We start from the raw sequence: 7404 nt of genomic DNA, 5'->3' as shown, positions 1-7404 counted from the left end.
TCCTTGGGTTGTAGATAGCCTTTTTGTTTGTTTCTTTTCTCTTCATGAATGCCATTTTTATTATACTAGTGGGTTTTGATTTTTCTTGGGTTTTTATGGAAATGGTAGTTATTTTTCAGCAACCAAACCCAGTACTCCCTTGAGAATTTCTTGTAAGGGTGGTCGTGTGGTGGTGAACTCCTGCAGTTTTTGTTTGTCTGAGAAATATACTATTTGCCCCTCATTTCAGAAGGATAGCCTTGCTGGGTAGAGTATTCTTGGCTGACAACCTCTGTCTTTTAGTATTTTGAATATATCATCCCATTCCTTTCTGGCTTCTACGGTTTGTGATGAAAAGTCTGATGTTAGCCTGATTGGGGCTCCCTTATAGGTGATTTGATGCTTCTCTCTCACAGCTTTTAAGATTCTCTCTTTGTCTTTGAGTTTTGCCAATTTGACTATAACATGTCTTGGAGAAGGCCTTTTTGGGTTGAATACGTTTGGAGATCATCGAGCTTCCTGGATCTGAAGATCTGTGATTTGTCCTATACCTGGGAAGTTTTCTGCCACTATTTTGTTGAATATGTTTTCAGTGCAATCTCCTTTTTCCTCCCCTTCTGGAATACCCATGACTCGGATATTTGAGCACTTAAGGTTGTCTGATATCTCTCTCAGATTTTCTTCAATGCCTTTGATTATTTTTTCTTTCTTTCTTTCTTTCTTTTTTTTTGTCTGCTTGTGTTATTTCAAACAGCCCATCTTCAAGTTCAGAGGTTCTCTCTTCAACTTCCACAAGCCTCCTGGTTAAACTCTCCATTGTGTTTTTTATTTCGCTGAATAACTTCTTCAGTTTGGCAAGTTCTGCTACATTTTTTTTTTTAGGGCATTGATTTCCTTGTACATTTCCTCTTTCAGGTCCTGTATACTTTTCCTCATTTCATCATGTTGTCTAGCTGAGTTTTCTTGTATCTCATTCAGTTTCTTTAGAATTATCACTCGAAACTCCTTGTCAGTCATTTCAAGGGCTTCTTGTTCTATAGGATCTAGAGCTTGAGATTTATTAACTTTTGGTGGTGTACTTTCTTGATTTTTTGTATTTCTGGTATCTTTTCTTTGCTGTTTATTCATTGTGGCAGGGGGTTTCACAGTCCACAGGTTTAACACTATTGACTGACTAAGATGTTGCTGTGGTTGCCAGTTTTGTATGGCTACCTCAGTGACTGCTCAGTTGGCCACTAGTGCCTTGCGTGTGTGATTGCCTCGGGTCTTGGGCCTCTCCGGGGAGCCACCTCTCTGGTCAGCTTGGACTCTGCCGGGCTGCTGGATCACGAGACAGTACTGCAGGGTTTGTGGTCTCTGCTGAGCTTCCACCTCCCGTGCTGGACTTCTCCCTGTTCTGTGCACTCTGGGCCGGGCTGCTGGGATGCGCGAAGGCACCGCAGAGTGTGTGGTCTCTGCAGAGCTTCCCCTTCCCTTGCTGGATGTCTCCATGCTCCGTGCACACTAGGCTTGGCTTGAGATGGAGCCGGGTGCCTGTGGTGAAGCCTACCTGCTGGATCACGCAGTCGTGGCCCCACAGGGTGTGTGGTTTCTGCGGAGCCTCTGCCTCCCTTGCCGGACGTCTCCCTGCTCCGAGTGCACTAGGCCAGGCTGGGAATGGAGCCGGGTGCCTGCGGTGAAGCCTACCTGCTGGATCACGCAGTGGCAGCCTCACAGGGCATGTGGTCTCCGCAGAGCTTCTGCCTCCCTTGCCGGACGTCTCCCCGTTCCATGTGCACTCGATGTTATGTTTTTATAGTTTAAATCAGTTGATTTGTGGGAGAGAGTGACACTAGGGACCGTCTATTCTGCCATCTTGACCGGAAGTGCTCAGACTCTCACTTTATCTCTCTCTCTCTGTGGGTCTTCTCTCTTCCTAGGCCTCTGTGTCTCTCTGTCTTTGGGTCTCTCTCTGTCTCTTTGAGTCTTCCTTTATCTCAAACTGTCTCTGCCTAGCTCTCTGTTTCTCTCTGTCACTGTCTATGTATGTCTCTGTCTCCTTTTATCTGTCTGTCCCCAGCCTCATCTCACCCTGTGTGAGTCTGTCTCTCTCTTCTTTCGTCTCTCTCCCCTCCCCATCTCTCCTCCAGGACTCTGCTTCTTTCTCCCACCGTCCACCGCGGTCCACATGTCACCCTCCCTACCAAAAAAGCGCTGCCTTTCTCTGGCTGCTTCAGCCTGTCCCCACCAGTGCAGAGGGGATGGCCAGGGCTGGGGTGGGACAGCCACCAGCCTCTCTGGTCCAGACTCAGGTGGGATCTTCTGACCTCCCCTCTCCTTCTGCCACTGTCCCCTAACTGGATCCCAAAGGGCCTTTGTCTTCTGCAGAAGCTTCTCCTGTCCTCTGCCTCCATTATTGCTGCTGGTGCCCGAGGCCGTGGTGGAAACCAGACATCACGGTCCCCTGGTCTCTCCCAAGTCCCTCACTCTGTTGCCCCAGGCCTTTGAACAGTGATGGGGCAGTCAGATGTATTCTCTTTTCCAGAGAACACATGAAAAACTCCCTTTCCATGTGAGAAGACCAGCGCAGTAGATGCTTCATAAACCTTTGCTGAATGAGACATTTATTGAGTGCCTATTGTGTGCCAGGCAGTATTCTAGGCACAGGGGACAGTGTGGTGTCCAAGATAGACAAAGTTCCTTCCCTCCTGGAGTTGACATTCCAGAGGGAGAAACAGACATAAACAGGGGCTGGCTGGTTAGCTCGCTTGGTTAGAGCGCGGTGTTAGTAACACCAAGGTCAAGGGTTCGGATCCCTGGATCGACCTGGCACAAAAAAGAAAAAAAAATCATGTCCACTGGGAACCTCAGAATGTGACCTTATTTGGAAATAGGGTCTTTGGAGGTGTCATTAGTAAAAGATCACAAAGATGAAATCATTTTGGTTTTAGGGTGGGCCCGAATCCAGTGATGGGTGTCCTTATAAAAGAAAGGAGAGGAAGATTTGGACACACGGAGAATTCCAGGTGCAGACAGAGGCAGAGAATAAAGTGATGTGGCCACAAGCCAAGGAATGCCAAGGTCACTAGCTGCCACCAGAAGCTGGAAGAGGCAGGAAGGGGCCTCCCCTGGAGACTCCAGAGGGAGCACGGCCCTGCCACACCTGCACTTTGGACTTCCAGCCTCTGCAACTGTGAGGGAATCAATTTCTGTTGTTTTAAGCTCTCCGTTTTGTGGTCATCTGTTACGGCAGCCCTAGCAAACTAACACACACATATAACATGATGTGAAGAAAGCAAATGGAGAAGGGAGCTGTGGTTGGGGGAGCATATTTTATCCACTGAAGTCTTGGAGGGTCTCTGTGAGGAGGCGACACTTGAGTGGAGACTTGAAGGAGGTAAGGGAAGGAGCCATGTGGAAATCAGGGAACAGCATTACAGGCAGGAGGAACAGCACGTGCAAAGGTCCTGGGGCAGGACTGAGCCTGGCATGTTGGAGGAACAGCAAGGAGGCCCGTGTGGCTGCAGCAGAGTGAGTGAGGGGGAGAGGGGGGGAAAGGAGGTCGTGGTGACCAACAGAAACCAGAACAAGTAAGTCTGGTTCTTGCACAGGTCTAGGAGAGATCTTCTATTGTTCTAAAACAATAGCAGTAACAATAACATGCTCACATTTTGAGCACTTACTATGAGCCGACCCAATAACGTCCCATTTCATCATTACATCAACCCTATGAGGTAGGGGCTGCTAAATATCCATTTTGAAGATGAGGAAACTGAGGCTCAGAAAGAGTCACAGGTGTGTGCAGGATGTGGGGCAGACCTGGGATCCAACCCATGGATCCCACCGCTCTAACCACTGCCCCATCAGGCCCATGGCTACACACTCCCAGCTCAGAGGAAAGCAAGCAGCCCAGGTGTGGGGGACTTGGGTGCTGACCCTGTCCTATTGAAGGACCTCAACGGGCCTCCCTTTCCCCTCTGAGTGCCGAGGAGTTTGATCTGTACAAGGCAGAGCATGAAGTGGTCAGGCATGGCATGGATACTCCGCCATGGCTCCCCACCGCCCTCAGGATAAAGTCTGCATTTGAGGCTCTGTTCAGTCTGGGCCCAATGCCCCTCTCTGCACTCATCAAGGCCCAGGCACACAACTTTCTTCAAGGGACTTCTTAGGGGAGTCACTCCATCTCAGTCCCCAGCCTTGCCCACTGCATCAGTCAGCTCAGGCTGCCATAGACACAGAGGTTTGATCAACAGACATTCATTTTCTCACCATTCTGGAGGCTGGAAGTCCAAGATCAAGGTGCTGGCAGGGAAGGGCTCTCTTTCTGGTTTGCAGACAGCCACCTTATTGCTGCGTCCTCACACGGAGGAATGGAGGAGAGAGCTCTGGTGTCTTTTCCTCTTCTTTCTTTCCTTTCCTTTCCTTCCTTCCTTCCTTCCCTCCTTCTTTCCTTCCTTGGTAGCTGGCCGGATGGGGATCTGAACCCTTGACCTTGGTGTTATCAACACCATGCTGTAACCAAGCAAGCTAACCAGGCAGTCCTTCCTCTTCTTGTAAAGTTGCCACCCCTAAAGGATTAGGGTCCTACCCCTATGACCTCATTAACCTTCATTACCTCCTAAAGACCCCATCTCCAAATCCAGTCACCTTGGGAGTTAGACCTTCAACATATAAATAGTGGGGGAAAGGCACAATTCAGTCTGTAGCACCTCCTGTCCCTTCCCCCACCTGCTGCTAGCAGCTCATGTTTATGGAACACATCACGTGTACTAGCACTTTTGCAAATATTAACTCATTTCATCCTTCCACCACCCTACGGAGTTGGTATGCTATTTTCTTCCATTATACAGATGGGAAAACTGAGGCCCAGAGGTGAAGTGACTCACCTGGGGTCACACTGTTAATGAAGTGGTGTGTCAGTCTCCATCCGGAATTGGAATCTACTTCATCTTCCTTTGAGCCTGCGAAAGCAATGCTCTTTGACTTTCAAAGCAAGGTTATAAAACGTGATATGCCTGCTATGGGTCAAATGTGCCCCCCAATAGTTCATGTATTGGAAACTGAATCTTCACTGTAACGGTGCTAAGAGGGCGGGAAATCCAATGATGGTATTTGAAAGGTGGAACCTTTAAGAGGTGATTGGATCGTGAGGTCTGTGCCCTCGTGAATGGATTGACCCATTTCTGGAGCAATGGGCGTGGTCTGATGGCTTTCTAAGGAGAGTCAGTGAGCAGGTTGACTCCCTCATGCTGAGCCATTTGCCATGTGACACCCTGCATCTCTGCAAAGAGTCACTCCCTACAAGTTGTCTCTCACCAGATGTGTGCCCTGGACTTTAGACTTCCCAGCCTCCGAACTGTAAGAAATACATTTTATTTCTTTATAAATTACCCAGTTTGGGGTATTCTGTTATAAGCAACAGAAACGGACTAGTAACAATGCCTTGCATCTGAAGCTCTCTCTGGGGACACTCTCCTTTGGAACCCAGCCACCATGTTATAAGGAAGCCAAGACCACACAGAGAGAGCATGGCTGGGTGTCCAGTCCCAGTCCCAGCCAGCAACCAGCACTAACCCTGCACAGTCCAGACTCAGGCTTAGAGCCGCCCCACCTAACGCTGAGTAGAGTCAAGATCAGCTGACCCTGGCCAGCCCTGCTTGGACTGCAGATTCATGAGCAAAATAAGTATTGTCAGTGTTTTAAGTCACCCATTTTCAGGATAGTTTGTGTATGAGTTCCTTGTGGCTGCTGTAACAAATGACCTCAAACTTAGCAGCTTAAAACAACATAAATTTATTATTTTAAAGCTCTGTATGTTAGAATTCTGACACGTGTCTCACCAGGCTAAAGTCAAGGTGTGGGCAGAGCTGGTCCTTCCAGGAGGCTCCAGGGGAGGACCCGTGTCCTCCTTTTCCAGCTTCTAGAGGCGCCTGCAGCCCTCGGCACGTGGCCCCTTCCTCTGTCTGCAAAGCCAGCTGTGCAGCATCTTCCAGTCTCTCTCTGCCTCTGACTCTCCTGCCTCCCTCTTATGAGGACCCCGTGAGGACGTTGAGCCCCCAGATAATACAAAATAATCTCTGCATCTTAACATCACCTGAATTGCAACCTTAATTTCATTCACGGCCTTTGCCATATTACTCTGCCTTAGACAACCTGAACACGTGGACTAATTCTTAATCATGCCACAATCCTCCTCTCTCCCACCTCAAGACTCCTTTCCATTCAGCCTTCATATCTCAGCTTATGTGTCACCTCCTCCAGGAAGCCCACCCTGATGTCTCTCCTCTAGTCCCCCACTGGAGTGCATCTTCCCCTGAAGTTCCCTCAAACACAGCACAAGGCCTAGCACACAGTTAGCACTCCATAAATGTCTGCAGCTTGCATGAGTTGAAGGCTGCTCTACTTAGGTCTGTATATAGCTCTGGCCTAATGACGATATTGAGAGCACACACAGGGACTCACAATTGGACAGGAAGGTGGGCTCTGGTGGCCGCGAGACTCCAGAGCCCTGGCCCCAGCTTGGCCCAGCCAGGTGCATGCTGCCCACAGCGGCTCTCAGGGCCTCCTCATTAAGGCAGGCTTTTACTTAGGCGGGCGCTGCCAATTCTAATTGATTGCCTACATCCCTGGGGGGACTTGAGTTCCCGAGGTCGGCTGCTGGGCCAGGTCCGGGCTGTGGCAGGTTGGAGCTTAGCTGGCTTCTGGAGAGTGAACAAGGCTGAGAGGCTGGACCTGCTACCCACCTGCCCCCCCTTCTCCAGCCCCCGGAACTGGGGCAGCCACTGATCTGCAGGCTCAGGGTCCAGGGGTGACATGACCCCTTGGGCAAGCTCCTGGTATATTTCATGTTCATGCACCTGGTTACTCGAAGAACACACACAGGCAAACCCCCAACCCACAGGCGCAGACTGAGAGGCTGTGTTCCATGATGGTTAGACTCAGGGACTCGAATAACAGCTCTGTGCCTCAGTTTTCCCATCTGGGGAATGGGATCATAATAGCATCTCCTTCCTGGGGTTTCGTGGGGAGTTAAATAAGGGAATACTTAAGAAATGCTAACTCCCAGGGTCTGGCCCATACTTGGTGTTCTATAGGGATTATTATTTAGGCATTCCACAAGTATTGATTGAGCACCCACTGCATACCCGGCCAGGTGGTTACAGCCTTGAATAGGACAAGCCCAAATTCCTGTCCTCATGGAGCTGACATTGGAGTAAATCTAATAAGTAAATATTGGAGTGTGTTCAGAGCACATCACACACACACACACACACACACACACACACACACACACACACACACACACAACCTGGAGAGGTAGGTTCTGTGATTATTCCCATTTCCCAGATGGGGTAAACAAGGCCCTGAAAGGAGATGGACTTGTTCAGGGCCCCATCGTTTCTGCAACATTCCGGGCCCCCCGTGTGGCCCCAGGGCCTTTGCTCC

The sequence above is a fragment of the Cynocephalus volans genome, chromosome 10 (assembly GCF_027409185.1).
Source record: "Cynocephalus volans isolate mCynVol1 chromosome 10, mCynVol1.pri, whole genome shotgun sequence".
Lineage (NCBI taxonomy): Eukaryota > Metazoa > Chordata > Mammalia > Dermoptera > Cynocephalidae > Cynocephalus > Cynocephalus volans.
The sequence above is the reverse complement of the archived record's forward strand: the minus strand, read 5'-3'. Positions refer to the sequence as shown.